Here is a 17,876-nt window from a genome sequence, read left to right as displayed (position 1 = left end):
ACCAGTTTTATTATTGTATGATATTTGAACAACAATTATTATTTTATTTTAAATAATCAGTTTCTGATACACATATTATTTTATTATTTTCATAACTGGTTTTTTTTAAGTAAATAGTTTTCATAACTGTTTTTTTTTTTTATTATTATTGTTCATAATTGAGTTTTAAGTTTCAATTTTTATTTGATTATTTCAAGAAACTGGTTTTTATTTATTTGTTTTACTAACTAGTTTCTCACATTCCACTGTTTTTTTTTTGTTATTCTTTAATGGTTTTTATTGCATTTTTGTCTCTTTAATTTTTTTTTTCCTTTTTTTTTTCTCTTAGATTTTAATTTATGTTTCTCTTTGTTACATTTGCTACATAATATATGTTCAAATCAATTCTATTTTTTAAGCAAGCAAATAAAAATTAAATTCCAAAATAAAGAATGAAGTTAGAAGTTTGGTTATTAGGTATTGATATAAAATTTATATGTTCAAAACTGGTTTTTAAATTTAGTATCGTTTGTAAAAGTTTTGTTATTAGGCATTGTGTATTTTTCATTATGTTATTGTTGAAACTTTTTTTTTTGCCTCTTTTAATGAAATAATTAGTTTCTTTAAATATTGATGAAATTGGTTTTTAAAGTTAGTATCGTTTTAGATTGTAAGTTTTTTTCATTGAAACTATTTTTTTTTTATTCTTCTAATGAAATTATTAGTTTCTTTCAACATTGATGAAACTAGTTTTTAAAGTTTGTATTCTTTTTAGATTATGATTTTTATATTGTTTTTTTTTTCATGATGATGTTGATGAAACTGGTTTTTTTTTTCAGCTGTTTTTAATAAAATAATTAGTTTTTAAGAAAAACAAATAGTAGTTTAAATAAAAAAAAAAACAAGTTTAATTCTGTAAAAAATGAGATACAAAAATGTACACTTATATATATTTATATATATATATATATACAAAGAAAAAAAAAGAGCTCAAAGAGAAATTAGAAAAAAAAAATAAACAAAAAAAAAAATTAGAGAGAGAGAAGAGAAGGAAAGAAGAAAAAAGTCAGCAACTAACTTAAAAAATGAAAAGAGAAAAGAGAGCCAAAATTGACTAAAAATTATATAAAAAAGACAAAAAAAACAAAAGCTTTTTAAAGCTTTAATAAGTAAAAAAACAGTAAAAAAGAAAAAAAAATTCAGAAAAGTATAAATGTAAAAATTTCTTTATCAAATTATAAATGTAATGTTTGAAAAAAAAAAGTAAGTATTTGGTGTAAATTTTTCAAATAGAAAGAAACCCTGAAATGTAAATGTAAAATAAATTAAAAAAATAAAACTAATTAAGTTAGAAACAAATAACATGAAATATGGGTTTGGATAATAGGTTTACAAAAATATGGCATATCAAATACCATAAAAAATCTTAAATGTGAAAAAATGTCATAGAAGAGTGGCAAACCTATAAATGCCATATTTTTATAACTTCTTTTTTTTTTTTTTTTTATAAAATCTCATATTTCATGTAATTTTCACTTTATATATTTGGTATTTTGTGTTTTATCTTAATACAAATTTAGTATCATCTATTTCTTATATTTCAAAATTATATATATTTAGTATCACGAACTCAAGTTTGATTGATAATATTTTACGAATATAATCAAACTCTCTTCAATTTTATGAATTTTAAATTCAAATTTAATTATTTATTTACATATACTTAAGAACTGTTTTGTCAAATTGATAAAATTATATTGATTAAAGGGATATTGATAGCAATACTACTTGAACTATACAAATTGTAACAAGTAACCCTACAAATAGATTTTTTTTACAGTAAAAGCCTCTAAACTTACATTTTGTTTTGGTTTTACTATTATGTTAAGTGGCAATATGGATTGCTGATAGATGTACTTGTGTACACATGACATACTTACATATAACTAAGAACTGTTTGGTCAGATTGATAAAATTGTATTGATTAAAGGGATATTGGAGCAATACTACTTGAGTTATACAAACTGTAACACGTAACCCTACAAATGGATATTTTTGTAGTAAAACCCTCTAAACTTACATTCTGTTTTAATTTTTACTATTATGTTAAGTGCCAACATGAATTGCTGATAGATGTATTTGTGTACACATGACATATTTTTATTAATCCACATCATTTTCATTATTTAAATACTATAAAAATAATTTAAAATTAAAAATTAAAATACAAAAATAAATTAAGAAATTACAAAATAAAACTTAAAACTCTTTTTCATTCTCATTGAAAATAAACATTAAAATTATAAATGAATATAATTTTCTTTTTCTTTTTCTCTTATTCTTTTTTCTTTTCTCAGCTCTTCTCTTATATTCTTCTCCAACCATTCAGCCTTGACCTTCCAGTCCCGTCGTTCATCCCCGATCATCTAGCCCGAGTCATCCCCCCTTTTTTCTGTGAGCACAAATGAGCTTTGATTTGTATCCCTCATTGTAATATCCCAATAAGTATAATAGTAAATAATTAAGATTTATATTTATATTATTGGATAATCAGGTTAAAAGTAAGATTATGATCCTACTAGTATATTTTAGCATAAATTTTAAATCTGCTATAAGTGAGTAAATAAGCGTAATTTATAAATTTTGGAGATTTATATAACATGTGTGAATGTAATATGAACTATATGTGGAATAAAAATATTTTCAGGTTCAACGACGTGAGAGACTTGATCGGGAGCCAGAAATGACATAATAGGTTTAATTGATAGAATTAATAGAAATATTGTGATAAGTTGAAGGTATTGAGGTAATTAGGAGTATATGAAATTTAGCTTAGCACCCTAAAAGCAAAAACAATTTAGTGGCTAAAAAACAATAAAATAACCATTAATAAAAAGTTTTTATTAATATTATTATATTATTATTATAACTGTTATTATTATTATTATTATTATATTAATATTATTATTATTATATTACTATTATAATATTATTTTTTAATTAAAAAATAAAACTTATAAGTTATACGATAAGTTAATACATATATTATAAATTTATAATAAGTAAACTAAACAGAATGAAACCCTTCGCCTCTTTCGATGAAACTTTCTCCCTATTTATTCATTTTCTTCGATTTTCAATCCAAAACCTAGCGATCTAAGCTCCGGTATTAGCGGAACAACAATCCTTGGAGAGAGGAAAGCTTAAGGTAAGATTTAATTTCGTTTAAAGTTAGAAACTAATGGTTTTGTATAGGGTTTTGTGAATTAAAATAGTTATGAAGGTTCTGACCTCGTAGGATTGTTCTCGTGTAGCCATGGGACTAGTTCCGATATTTTCTTGCTGAAATTGAGGTAATTTTGGGCTAGCAATTGAGTTTGAAACTTTTTATAGCTTAAGTCCGAACATTAGTGACGTTTTCCAATTAAGGGCTCGATTTTAGTTTGTATTGCATAAGTATGGTAATTTTGTGCCCTATGAAGTTTGGAGTGATTTAGACAGGTTTCGGTAGTGTTTCGGTGAGTGCGTAAAATTGAGAATCGAGGATTTTCCCCCTGCCCAACCGGTCAACCGGTTCTTGTGGAGGCGGTTAACCGGTTTGCCATTTTTGGGCAGTCTAGAATTCAAGAATCGTATTTTCACTGTAACTTTTTACTTGGGTGTCCGTTTTGGACTTTCTATTTACTGTTTCGAAGCTTGCAATGAGATCTACGATATGGTGTATTTTTTATAAGTTTTATTTTAGTGTATTTTCACTACGGGGTTTTGTAGAAAACCCTAGGTTGTCCTTTGCAACTATTAAGTAGTGTTTTGGAATAAACACTCATTGGTTTATCATTGTTATGACATAGGGCTCGGGATCATCAATCGTTCTCCAAGCAAGTCGGCCAACATACCTGAACCGGAACTTGAGGTAAGAAAAGTATAATGTACCACATGGCATGACAGGTTCTGAAATTATCGATTGTCTAATTAGGCAATGATAATGTGATGAGACTATGGACATAATATACGGGCTCACCTGATTAGGTGATGCAATATACCTAGCGACGTATCGGTTGTAGGTACGGGGGTCAATGACATATGAGTACCGGGCGTAGGTACAAGCTCCCCTTATTAGGTGATGCAATATAACTGGCAACATACCTTATTAAATATGGGCGACAGTAATATGAACATGCTTGGTTATGGCATAGATAAAAATCGTTGTTAGGTTTCTAATTGGCGGCATACCTTATTAGATACGGGTGGCAGTAATATGAAAATGCCTGGTTATGACATAGATCAAAACTGTTGTTAGGTTTTTAACTGGCGGCGTACCTTATTAGATACGAACAACAATAATATATGAGTACCAAGCTATGGTACAGGCTTGTCTAATAGGACGATGCGATATATTGGTGCCAGGTTATGGCACGGGCTCACCTGATAAGGTGGTGCAGTGATATTATATATGATGTTGTATTATGACACAGGCTTGCCTGATTAGGTAATGCAAATATATGAGCATATCTATTTCTATGCATATGGCTGGTTATATTACCTACTATTGAATGTTATGGTTTAACTATTTTATAATAATGAAATGTATAATTAGTTATTTAATGTATCATTCTTTATTACTTTTCTTGCTGAGTCTGTGTGACTCACGGGTGCTCTGTGATGCTAGTAAAGGCAAGGAAAAGGTAGAGCAACTATGAGATGACAGTCTTCTCCAGCAATGTACATATTAACCTCACCGGCCTACGTGCCGGGTTGCCATGAGTTGTTATGGGATGTATCTATTGTGTTATAGTTTTATGTTTTGAGGTGTCATTGTATATAGTTCTTTTATAAAACTTTTTATAACAGGGATCCTCGGAACACGTTTTTTTATGTCGTCACGATGCCCATATGGGTAGGGTATTACAACTTGATATCAGAGCAGCCATCGTTTTAAAGGTCCTAAAGACTGGTCGAATATGTACATTTGCTACGAAGACAAGTCGACTCATGGTATAGTAAGTATTTATGTTATTTGATATTTCCTTACATGCTTAGATAATTATAGTGTATGATGGGAAAAAGCAATGTGTGAATAGTTTATGCATATTGATATTGATATCGTTTGAATTCAAAATGGTTGAAATTTTTTGGGTTACAAGACATTAGATCATGCAGTGGCGGTCTGGCTGTCTAAACTGCGAGTTAGGACTACCATGCAAGAGCATCCTCCACCCCCTCAGAATTAGGAACAAATGTTTGCTACCATGCAAGAGACAATTAGGTAGCAAGGGGAGTAGATTCGAGACCTGAGAGAACAACAAGATCGTTTTGCACCTATATTGGCCCCTTAGGTAGTGCCGCAGAATATGGGGATCGTATGGAACCAATTTATGAGCGGTTCAAGAAACAAAACCCGCTTGTGTTTGAAGGTGGCCTAGATCCACTGAATGTAGAATAGTGGATGAGTATGATTACTTCTATCTTTAACTTTATGTGGGTCGAAGATAATGACCGGGTATGATGTGCTATTTATATGTTACGGGATGATGCCGAGATATGGTGGGAGATTGTTTCCCAAGGTCATAATCTGAATACTATGACTTGGGATGCATTCAGGGTAATATTTTATGAGAAATACTATAATGAATCCATTCGTGTCGCTCAGGCTAAAGAGTTTGCACGATTAGTTCAGGGTAGCATGACTGTGACTGAATATGCTACCAAGTTTAACAGGTTGGCCAAGTTTTCTTCTGATGAAGTAGCCAATGAAGCTGCAAGAAAGGCTAAGTTTATCAGAGGCCTTGAAGAATATATTGCTGTTGGAAATATTTTACCAGGATTTAGATTTACTACCAAGTATGTTTCATTAACATCCTAATGTGAATTCTAAAACAATGAAATAAACACATATAAAGTTTAAAAAAACTTACATTGGGTGCAGCGGAATATAATCACTCCTTCCGTTCAGATCTCTAGCCCTTGATTCTTTTCTGTAGCAGAACATAATCAAGATCTGAATCTGGATCTCTTTCTCTCCTTCCTTGATGCTGATTCTCCATCTTGTTGTTTGGATTCTTCACAATCTTCCACACTATGATTGAGATACCACTTGATGTGTGTGGGCACTACTCTATCACTTAGGGATTTCGAAATTGAATAGAAGAAAAGAGAAGAGAGGGGCGGCTAGGAATCGGGTTTTCTTTGAGAGAAAATAAGATGTAAGTCATAGTTTCCTGAAGCCATCACTTTCTATTTATAGAATGTCATCTAGGTTTAGGTTAGAATTGTATGGCATTAAAATAATGAAAAAATATAAATGGTAATTACTATACAAAGTGGCCGCCCATAAGGATAATGGGCCTCACTTTGCAATTTTACCATTTTGTCATTTTTCAATCCTATTTTCTCAAAAATACCAATTTTTCAATTCAACCATTTAAATGCCAATTCTAATTATTTAATAACTAAAAATTAATTATTAAATAATATTGTCATTTAATATATTTATTAATTTAGACATATAAAGTCTCTTAATTAATAAATAAACCTAGAATCTCTTTTCTTTACAATTTCGCCCTTGCTTAGTGAAAACTCATAAAGTAGACATAGTCTAACTTTATAATTATAATTGATTAATCAAAATCAATTAACTGAGTCTTACAAGCAGTATGGTCTCAACTATTACGTGGACCATGGGCCTATATAATCGAGCTTCCAATAAGTCGAACCGAATTTACCAAGTAAATTTTCTAACTTATTAATTCCTTATTGAATCGACACTTAGAACTTGAAATTGCACTCTTAGTCATATAGAACGCTCTATATGTTCCACGATATAGATACGCTATTAATTATCCATTGTTATAATCCTAATTTGATCAATGACCCTCTAATAGATGATCTACATTGAATAGGAACTAGATTACTGTTACACCTTCAATGTATTTTATCCTTAAAACACTTAGCTCCGTATAAATGATATTTCACCGAAGTGAAATGAGATCTCAACTATTTATCTCTATTTAGACAAGCTCGAAGGATATCATCGTTTCACTTCTAAATTCCTATAGAAGTTATAGACTCCATATTTATGTTAGCGCTCCCACTCAATTATACTATCATGTTCCCAAAATGTACGTATCACCCTGACCCAAAAGTAGGCTTAACTAACAAATCAAAGAACATGTATAATACTCTTGAGATCGAACCTAATCATATCAGGATTAAGATCATTTGATCTAGGATCAACAGGTGATATTGAATTGAATAGATATTACGGTAAATTTTAACAAATCTAATCAAAGTTCAATATCGGTCCCTTCTGATGTATACTCCATACATCCGATACTGGTAATCTTTATCAATGCCCTGGAAAGGACATAACAATTATCCAAGGTGTAAGAATACCTATCGCTGATTATCATGTCAGTCTAAATCCAGTGAACTGACATATCAGGGAAAAAACTTTCGAACATATAATTAAGATTATATTCCACTGTGCTAACAACACTATAATCATTAACAAATTCATATGTTCTGGACTTAAATAGAATTCATACATTATGTATATAATCATGAAATAAATCATGTGAACCATGCAACATAAAATATTATTTCTGATCTTTATTAATAAGTAAATCTGATTATATTTAAATGGGTTTTATTTAGGGCACAAAACCCAACAAACTCCCACTTGCACAAATATAAAACAAAATGTGCATTTCAAATAATCTCAACACCTTGATATACAAATCAAGTGTAGTAGTAGTATACTCCTCGTAATAGGATCTTACAGGCTGTATTAACCACAACCTTTTCTCCACCATTACTCTTCCTTAATCACAAAATCCTTAATATTGTGAAATTCCTCTCTATATGTCTACTCTCTTGGGATACTGGATTCTATACTTTTGGCAACTACTTTTTGGTTATTCAGGAAGTAACACTAGTAGTTAAGACAAGTTGGAACGGTGCCACAAATGTATAGAACTTTCCTAAGACTGAATAAGTATCTTTCCTGCATCTTTAACATTCAGTCTCTCTCTGGTAGACCTAGAGACTTCAGATAGGTTTTTACACTTCTCCAAAATCACTACTCCACCCCCAGAGTAATCACCATCTATTTCTAGCACAAAGGCAAGTCTCGAAATCTGATGTGGTGTAGTCTAAGAGTTTTAAACACACCCTTATCGACTAACATATAGTTCCTCTTCTTAATGTTAAGATTTACTTGATTGTCTTCCAATGTTCCTCTCCTGGATTAATCTGATACCTCAACAGCAGGTGTCTGGTCTAAGGACTACTAAAGCATATCTGAGACCTCTCAGTGTTGATTTAAGGAATTCTTTCATGACTTTATCTTTTCTGGAATAGTTGAGACTTTTCCTTAGATAAATAAAATCTATGTCTAAGAAGTCGAGTAGCTTCTATAGATTTCCATTAGAAAAGAAAACGCGTCAACATCTTACTAAAGTAAGTTGCTTGTATTAGAGTAAGTAATTACCAGGTATACCACAAGCCATAGGTTTAGATAAACTCAAACCTATAATACTAGGAACAGGAAGTTTTGTTAAGTCCATTGAATAGACTTATTAAAGAAAATTTCCTTTCATGTCCTTGTAATAGAAAACTTTAGGTTACTCCATGTGAATGGATTAAATCATAATTCTCTTGGCTTTTCTTCTTAGTTTCTTATTTTGACAATCCATTACTTGTTTAAACTCACAATGGATTTTATTCACTAGTGTCTTCCAAGTCATAAGAAGAGTGAGTTCCTTGAAACCCTCCCACTACGATAAGGTACCATGAATTATGTCTAAGATAAATACATGGTATTAACCTCTTCGGTTGTGTCAAAAAAACAGAGGCAGTGGAATCATCATGTAAAGATGATAGAACACTTTTGGAATCAAGAAAAAATTATCTCCTTTGTTTGCTACTTTATTTTCAGACTTAGTCATTCTCTTAGAAAAGTAGTATTTGTTTAAACGAACACTTTCTTATCTAATGACTATGGGATGGTCCATCCCTAACCACTTAGAACAGCTAACAAACATGCAAACCATGGTTAACAGTTCTAGCTTTTCTTAAGATTTCGATTAGGTCATCCATGAATCTAGTAATGGTTTACACTAAGTACCCAACCATTGCATCATTCTAAAATTGTATTACCATAGAAGGACTTAGGCAACGACTAGTAACTAATTATCAATATGCAACTCAAATTTCTGGGGAGGTAAGTTTTGATATAATTCAAAAATCAACTTAATGATCTTTGAACTACATATCTACTAACTATTTCTCCACCCCTATCAGTTCGCAAGATCTTTAACCACTTACCTTATTGGTCTTTCACCATTGCTAGAAATTCATGAAATTTTTCAAACATTTCAAATTTCTTTTGCATAAGGTAAAATCTAGAGTGATCGTTTTAAGAATATAATAAAAAACTCGTATCCACCCCTGAATGTACATCCATCTGCGAATGAGATGAACTTACTTTCAGTGGATATAGGCATATTAACTCTTTGCAGAGAATGATCTTGTCAAAAACCACTATGAACAAGATACAAATGCCATAGATTTATAAAATATGTGATTGTGTCTTTTGATGACTTAGGTTAGTTACATTAAAGAGTTCTTAGAATAGTGCAAGTGGATTCTGGTCACAGAATTCTAAACTCATATACCTTACTAACATACAGTTTGAATCCATTGATAGAAAATGGTTATTAAACACTTGTCAAAGTGTAACTGTATAATGAGTAATTCTTTCTTGGACCACCACTACTATTTAACTCTAAGTCTGATTTGCCCATACAAGTAGGAGATTTTTAAGATTGAGGATTTATATCATTTTGGGATAGAATTTCGGGAATATAATCATATGCGTCATTTAATTTCTTAAGAGAAAATATAGAATGACATTAAATGATTTATAGACCATTCATCCAATGATATGTTATTGAGCTAATTCGAAATGAATAAGCTAAGAGGAATTAGGATAATTTCATTTTTAAATAAGAATCCAACGATGCTTCGATTAGCGAGAGTCAAAGTAATCTTATTTATACAATTTTCTTGTTTCATATTGTAAATACTAGTCTAAGGTGTCATCAATTGATGAACAACTAGATGCTGCATTTACAATATTTATCTTTCGAGATCTAGCTAACACTATTATGTTTGTCTAATGTTGACAATCCATTAGGGATTTATTCCATTAGAACAACAAACCAAGTTAGACCAACAATGAAGATTCGAAATTAAACTACAATTTAATAACAGAAAATAACATGGTTCAATATAAATTCATACACAATTCAGAAATTATTAAACACATAGCAAGTAGGAATGACAAGTGAAAATACTAAAACATACAATCCTAAATAATTTCCAAGGTCTTCAACAAACTGATATCAGTGTCCCGTTTCGGCGAGAGTCAGTGATACCATCCATTGAATAGAGTTATCAGCTCATCTAAAATGATAAACATTCTAGCAACCTTTTATTCGATCAAGATTGGAATCCAGCATTGTCTCGTTTAGGCGAGAGTCAAGGCTATTCTATCTTATGAGCTTCTACCATTGTTTCATACTTTTGTAAGTCAAATACAGTCGCCACCATTAGGGTGATCAATACTATATAAAACACTTACAATTAATATTATCTTTCGAGATTCTACGGCGTTAAATTGCTAATGAACGTTCTTTCATTAGGGAGGATTACTCACTAAAACAAGAACTATGTAGAACCAACAATGGAGATCAAATGTCCTAATAATAAAGCTCATTATTTAAAGTGTATTTTCTTCTAATATTTATTTTAATCAATTTATTTTAAATATATATTTATTTAATTAAAATTTCCAATTTAGAATGAAAAATTCTAAATATAAATTTTAATTTAATATTTATAAATTATACTTAGATGGATATGAAAAGAACATGAATTATTTCCATTTTAGTAATAATTTCAAATAAATATTTAGAAAAATATTCAATTTAAGTTGTTTCAAAATTAATTTAAATTAACTTACAACTCAAATTTAATTTTCTATAAATATATATTGCATTTCAAAAATTGAAGTATATAAGAATACTACTTTCAAAAAATTCTTTAAACTAAAATAAAAATCAATCCTTAAAAAATTATTCTAATTTTATGTTAGCCCAAAATTAATAAAAATTAATTTACAACAAAAATATAATTTTCCTATTTAATTAAATATTTAAGAAATTTTTTAAATATTTAAGTATCATGATGAATATTAGCTTAAATATTAATTTTCTATTTAATTAAATATCACTAGAAAAATACTTCAAGCAAAAATAATATCTATCTAGACTTTCATTAACTAATTAATTCATTTTCTAATTATAATATATTTTAATTACTCATTAAATGAAAAAATCATTGATTTAAGTTGGTTCAAAATTAATTAAAATAAATAATTAATTTACAACTTTAATCTATTTTTCAAGATAAATTCAAAAATATCTTGCATATTAAAATGCAATTTCGAAAAATTGATTAATAAAATAAAAAATATATATATATTTGAAAATTATTCAAAATTTAAGTTATTCTGAAATAAGATTCCAAACTTAAAATAATTTTTAATTTTTTTTAATTAAATAACATGAAAATAATAATATTTAAGTATCATGATGAAAATCAACTTAAATATTTAAATTTAAATTTATTTAAATGTATTAAATTCAAGAAATAAATAATTAAGTATAGAGAAGGCTTAATTATTAATTTCTAGTTTAATACTAGGAAAAATATTCTTAACTTGAATTGTACCAAAATTAATTATTAAACAATTAATTTCACAATCAATGATATTTTCTTATTTTAATATTAGAAATAATAACTAGTATAGAAATAACTATCTAGAAAATATCTCAATTTAACTAAGTATCTTTTAAAAAATTTCGAAAATATCTAATTTAAGTTGTTATAGAAAGAATCTAAAATTTCCAACTTAAAATTTCTAAATTAAATTTAATTAAATATCAAAATTAAGTTGTAACTATCTAATTTAAGAATATTCTATTTTAAGTTTAACAACTTAAAAAATATCTCTAGAATCTTCAATTACCAACTCCTAGAATCTCTCAACTTAATTTTTAATTCAAAAGATATTCAAATTTAAGTTGATAAGAAAAATTAGTTAGTAATAACTAATTTATAACTTAAATAGGAATATTTAATGAAATATTTAAAATAAGCTTCAGAAAGAATTGATAACTCTTGAGTATTTTTTTTATGTAATTGTGTGTCATTTAAATTATGTTTGTCTCTTAATTTGTGAAAGTTTCAGTGATTTATGTTTTTGTGTGTATTTTGAAGTTGTTAGTTAAAATCAATAACTCTTGTGCATAAATTGGCAAAGAAAATAGCAAGTTAGTCATGTTCTTAATTTTGCTGAAATTCTGTGAAGTTTTTGCTGCAAAGAAATATTTGTGGCTGATGTGTTTTATTTTCTTAGAAAAAGGGTGAGTTGGCATTTCATTAAAAGAGGTGGCATTTGTGGAGATGACGTGGCAATATAAGAGTGGTGGCTGGAGCTATTACATGGAGAGGCTATCTACATGACATGTGTAGGGTTTATTTGGGGCAAAAAGGTACAAAACCTAAGGGGAGAGAAGAAAGAAGAGAGCCTCCATTTAGGGAAAAGAGGGCTGAACGAAAATAGGAGCTGGGGGGCTGCCATTTTTACAAAGAAAAAAAGAAGATTGAAAGAAGAAGAAGAAGAAGGAGGAAAGAGGAGAAGCACAACAAGATTCAACATCCATCCTTTTGGAAAAATCCTCTATTATTGTTTGCTATTTCTTTCTTCTCTCTTTTAATTTCTTTAACTTAACATTTAAACTCCATGTCTAAGCTTTATCTTGTAATGGTGGTTCTTAAGTTAGCTATGAGCTAAACTTTTTAATGGTTTGAATTGTTGAAGAACCCTATGTTTAGTTGAGTAATTTTCTTATGCAAATATTTAGTAAAAAGTCTCATGTTCATTCAAGTGGGTGTATTGATAATTTCTTGATATTGTTTGGCCACCAATAGCTTGATTATTGAGTTATATTTAATTCTGGAAAGGTTAAATGTAATGGACTTAGCTTGAATGACACAAGTTCTTAATCTTTTTTAGGTTAGATTTGAAATAACATAGGAATATGTTATATCCTTGTGTAACAATTGAGAACTATGCTTGAAATGGTATTCTTGAGCTTGCTTGGCATAGAAATATGTTTGAACAGGTCCAAGGATTGATTGCATAAAATTTGGAAGAGTTTTGTGCACTTTAATGGAGTTCTTGTTAACCTGGGATTTTTGCTAAAGATTTGCTAACTTTTGCCGGCAAAGAAAAACGCACAGTTTTTGCTAAACATAGGGGGATTCAATAGTTCAAGCCTTTCACATTTCAAAAGCTTACAACTAAATTTTATTTTCATCTTGCATCTACTTTAGAGTTAATTTACTTATTTTCTTACTCCTTTAGTTGATTCATTAATCATTTAATTTTAGTTTTTAGGCTTGTTGCTTGGTAATTAATTTTTGCAATAGAAATTTTATTTTCACAGTCCTTGTGGAGACGATACTCATTACTTATCACTATATTACTTGTTTGTGACTACGTGCACTTGCGTATCTAATTATAACACAACAAGTTTTTGGCGCCGTTGCCGGGGACTGTAAATATATTTTATTGTAATTGTCAATTAGCTTGCAATTTAGTCTATTATTTTGTACTCATTTTTGGTGACTCTTGTGCATTGGCAGGTGAAAATTTTATATGAACGAGTACCAAGAGTTTGTTAATATTGATCTATATCCTATTGATCCTGAAATTGAGCGCACATTCAGAGAGAGAAGAAGAGCTCAACATAGGGCTCAAGGGGAAATAGAAATGATGGATGACCAAGGAAATGGACGACGAGCTCAAGGGGAAATGGCCCCTAATAATGGTCAAAATGCAGTGATTATGGCGGATGATAGAGATCAAATCATCCGACAATACGCAGCACCTCTTTTCAATGAGCTCAATCCGGGCATTGTGAGGCCAGAAATTCAAGCTCCACAGTTTGAGTTGAAGCCAATTATGTTCCAGATGCTTCAAACTGTGGGACAGTTTAGTGGCATACCCACCGAAGATCCTCACCTTCACCTTCGTCTATTTATGGAGGTGAGTGATTCTTTCAAATTGCCCGGAGTTACGGAGGATGCCTTGAGGTTAAAGTTGTTCCCCTATTCTTTGAGAGATCAAGCCCGAGCTTGGTTGAACTCCTTGCCTTCTGCGTCGGTTACAACTTGGCAAGAATTAGCGGAGCGGTTTTTGATGAAGTATTTTCCTCCCACTAAGAATGCCAAGCTCCGGAAGGAAATAACTTCCTTTCAACAATTTGAAGATGAGTCTTTGTATGAGGCATGGGAAAGGTTCAAGGAGTTGTTGCGGAAATGTCCTCACCATGGTATCCCTCATTGCATCCAAATGGAAACATTTTACAACGGTCTCAATGCTCATACTCGAATGGTGGTTGATGCTTCGGCAAATGGTGCTTTACTTGCCAAGTCCTATAATGAGGCCTATGACATTATTGAGAGAATTTCCAACAACAATTATCAGTGGCCCACTACTAGAGTACCTTTGGGGAAGAAGGTTGCCGGTGTTCTTGAAGTTGATGCCATTACTGCTTTATCTGCCCAAGTTGCTTCTATGTCAAATATGATCAAAAATATGAGCATGGGTCAACAAATGGGTCAACAGAATGTTTCCTCACCTGTGGGACAACTTGAGGAGGTTTCTTGTGTTTTTTGTAGTGAGGCTCATACCTTTGACAATTGCCCATTCAATCCTGCATCTGTGTTTTACATGGGAAGTCAGAATGCCTACAACCAAACATACAAGCAACACCCAAACTTGGCATACAGAAATCAAGGGGCTGGTACTAGTAATTCATCCATGCTTCCTAGATCCAACTTTCCACCTGGTTTTTCTCAACAAGCCTTTCAACAAAGACAACAACAAGGTACCCAAACAAGTTCTCTTGAGAGTATGATGCGTGATTTCATGGCCAAGACAGAAAATTTCATGACAAGAACTGAGAGTTATATGGCGAAGAATGACACTGCTATCCAAAGTCAAGCAACCTCCATGAGAACTCTAGAAAATCAAGTTGGGCAACTAGCTAATGAGCTTCGAAATAGGCCACAAGGTACTTTGCCTAGTGATACTGAAAATCCAAGAAGAGATGGAAAAGAGCATTGCAAGGCGGTAATCTTGAGGAGTGGTAAAGTTCTGGAGTCAAACGAGGAAGAAGCTAAGGATAAAAATGAGCCCACTTCAATCCAAAGTCGAGTAGAGAAAAATGTTGAACCTTCTAATATGGCAAAGGAGCAACCTGAAGAAAATGCTGCAGCAATTCCTCATCAAAATGCAGCAGAAAAGTTACTTAGCAAGCCACCCCCACCATTTCCTCAAAGATTTAAAAAGCAGCAAGAAGATGGTCAATTCCGAAGATTTCTTGATGTTCTAAAGCAGCTCCACATCAACATACCATTAGTGGAAGCTTTGGAGCAAATGCCCAACTATGTAAAGTTTTTGAAGGACATTTTGACAAAGAAAAGGAGGCTAGGTGAGTTTGAAACAGTGGCTTTGACGGAAGGGTGTAGCGCCATGTTGAAGAGCAAAATTCCTCCTAAGTTGAAAGATCCCGGAAGTTTTACAATCCCATGTACCATTGGCGGAAGAGATGTGGGTAGAGCCTTATGTGACTTGGGCGCTAGTATTAATTTAATGCCCATGTCTATTTTCAAGAAGTCGGGAATTGGAGAAGCAAGGCCAACCACCGTCACTTTGCAATTGGCTGATCGTTCCATGGCCCATCCGGAAGGAAAAATTGAAGATGTCTTGGTGCAAGTTGATAAGTTTATTTTTCCGGCCGATTTCATCATTCTTGATTATGAGGCGGATAGAGAAGTTCCTATTATTTTGGGAAGGCCATTCCTTGCTACCGGGAGGACCTTGATTGATGTGCAAAAAGGGGAACTTACTATGCGGGTGAATGATCAACAAGTGACTTTTAATGTGTTCAATGCCATGAGGTTTCCGGATGAGATTGAGGAATGCTCTCGCATAAGTGTGATTGATTCTATTGTTGCTGAAAAATTTCACAAGGAAGCTTCGAAAGAGGAAAAGATGATAAGTTCTCTTGAAGAGCTTGAAGCTTTAAGTGAAGATGAAGAAACCAAAGTTACTTGGGTAGAGTCAAAGCAGCCTTTCACTAAGTTTAGGAGGCCATTTGAATCTTTGGAGTTGTCAGAGAACAATTTCAAGCCTCCTAAGCCTTCCATTCAAGAACCACCCGAGTTGGAGTTGAAGTCGTTGCCTAGTCACTTGAAGTATGTTTATTTGGGAGAGGGAGAGACCTTGCCGGTAATTATTTCTGCTATGTTGGGTGCCCAAAGAGAATGCTTGTTAGTTGATGTCTTGAAGAAATACAAAAGAGCCATTGGTTGGACCATGGCGGACATCAAGGGTATAAGTCCTTCGATTTGCATGCATAAGATCCTGTTGGAAGATTTGTGCAACCATTTTGTAGAGCAACAACGACAGCTAAACCCCATCATGAAGGAAGTGGTTAGAAAGGAGGTAATCAAGTGGTTAGACTTTGGCATCGTTTACCCCATTTCAGACAGTTCTTGGGTAAGCCCAGTTCAATGTGTTCCAAAAAAGGGTGGAGTCACGGTGGTAGCTAATGAAAACAATGAGTTGATCCCTACAAGAACGGTGACGGGATGGCGTGTTTGTATGGACTATCGGAAGTTGAACAAGGCCACGCGGAAAGATCATTTCCCGCTGCCATTCATTGATCAAATGCTTGATCGTTTGGCGGGAAAAGAATTCTATTGTTTCCTCGATGGGTATTCTGGCTATAATCAAATTGCCATAGCTCTGGAAGACCAAGAGAAAACAACATTCACTTGTCCATATGGTACCTTTGCCTTTCGGAGAATGCCATTTGGGTTATGCAATGCTCCCGCCACTTTTCAAAGGTGTATGATGGCGATTTTTTCAGATATGGTGGAAAACATTCTTGAGATCTTCATGGATGACTTCTCGGTATTTGGGGAGTCTTTTGACACTTGTTTAGTTAACTTGGAGAAGGTTTTAGCAAGATGTGAAGACACGAACTTAGTTCTCAATTGGGAGAAATGCCATTTCATGGTTCAAGAAGGAATTGTTTTGGGTCATAAAGTTTCTAACAAGGGCATTGAAGTGGATAGAGCGAAAGTTGAAGTTATTGAGAAGCTGCCACCTCCTACTACTGTCAAAGGAATTCGAAGTTTTTTGGGGCATGCAGGTTTTTATAGGAGGTTTATTAAAGATTTCTCAAAAATCTCCAAGCCTCTTTGCTCTTTACTTGAGCAGAATAGATCTTTTGAGTTCACCAAAGACTGTCATGAAGCTTTTGTGACTTTGAAAAAAGCTCTTGTGTCCGCTCCCATTATTGTAGCTCCCGATTGGTCACTTCCTTTTGAGCTAATGTGTGATGCTAGTGATTTTGCAGTTGGTGCTGTTCTTGGTCAAAGAAGAGAGAAGGTGTTCCACTCAATTTATTATGCAAGCAGAACACTAGCTGACGCCCAATTGAACTACACTACTACAGAGAAGGAGTTATTGGCTGTGGTTTTTGCCTTTGACAAGTTTCGAGCTTACCTTGTTGGAACCAAAGTGGTGGTGTACACGGATCATTCCGCAATCAAGTATCTAATTGCCAAGAAGGACGCCAAACCGAGACTGATTCGTTGGGTGTTGCTTCTTCAAGAATTTGATTTGGAGATTCGGGATAAAAAAGGAGCTGAGAATCAAGTGGCTGATCACCTTTCTAGACTAGAAGGTGATG

The 17,876-nt window shown here is 32.1% G+C and overlaps 1 non-coding gene across 1 annotated transcript; it reads right to left on the bottom strand.

Annotated features, from left to right (window-relative positions):
• Positions 1 to 14,338: 14,338 nt before the first annotated feature.
• On the bottom strand, positions 14,339 to 14,445 carry LOC115703446 (small nucleolar RNA R71). Its single transcript, XR_004009209.1, has one exon. It is a non-coding gene; the product is annotated as a small nucleolar RNA R71 (small nucleolar RNA).
• Positions 14,446 to 17,876: the final 3,431 nt, after the last annotated feature.

The sequence above is a fragment of the Cannabis sativa genome, chromosome X (genome assembly GCF_029168945.1).
Source record: "Cannabis sativa cultivar Pink pepper isolate KNU-18-1 chromosome X, ASM2916894v1, whole genome shotgun sequence".
Classification (NCBI taxonomy): Eukaryota; Viridiplantae; Streptophyta; class Magnoliopsida; order Rosales; family Cannabaceae; genus Cannabis; species Cannabis sativa.
This window is presented reverse-complemented; position numbering and strand designations above follow the sequence as displayed.